This window comes from Octopus bimaculoides, chromosome 6 (genome assembly GCF_001194135.2).
Source record: "Octopus bimaculoides isolate UCB-OBI-ISO-001 chromosome 6, ASM119413v2, whole genome shotgun sequence".
Taxonomy (NCBI): Eukaryota; Metazoa; Mollusca; class Cephalopoda; order Octopoda; family Octopodidae; genus Octopus; species Octopus bimaculoides.
The window spans coordinates 11,745,956-11,746,750 of record NC_068986.1 but is presented as its reverse complement, the minus strand read 5'-3'; positions in this window follow the sequence as shown (position 1 = coordinate 11,746,750).

The window sequence follows — 795 nt, the reverse complement described above, 5'->3', positions numbered from 1 at the left end:
TATATTAATATATGGTAAAATCAATAATTTTACCAGGTGGTCAGTGCGGAAATAAAAACCTCAGTAGGTACATTTTATAAAATATTTTATAATTGTATACATAATTATTACAAGAGTTTGGCTTACGCCTCACCACGCAACTGCTAGAAATAGGAGCTAAAGCTTCTATAACCACCTTAAGATCTCCGAGAAATAACACACTATATTGCAGGTAAGCAAAAGAAAAATAATGAATACACAAGGTTGGTAAACTCTGTACCATGAGATAAATTTTCGAGTGTTTGAAAATTTATCTCATGGAATATTTCCACAGTAAGTGAAATATTTTAATTTTACTTTAAGCTAGAAATCCGAATCGGATACGGAAGTTGACCAACCTTGTGTCTTCATTATTTTTCTTTTGCCTACCTGTAATATAGTGTGTCGTGGGGGCGCAATGGCCCAGTGGTTAGGGCAGCGGATTCGCAAGATCGCGGTTTCGATTCCCAGACCGGGCGTTGTGAGTGTTTATTGAGCGAAAACACCTAAAGTTCCGCGAGGCTCCAGCAGGGGATGGTGGCGAACCCTGCTGTACTCTTTCACCACAACTTTCTCTCACTCTTTCTTCCTGTTTCTGTTGTACCTGTATTTCAAAGGACCAGCCTTGTCACACTCTGTGTCACGCTGAATATCCCCGAGAACTACGTTAAGGGTACACGTGTCTGTGGAGTGCTCAGCCACTTGCACGTTAATTTCACGAGCAGGCTGTTCCGCTGATCGGATCAACTGGAACCCTCGTCCTCGTAACCGACGGAG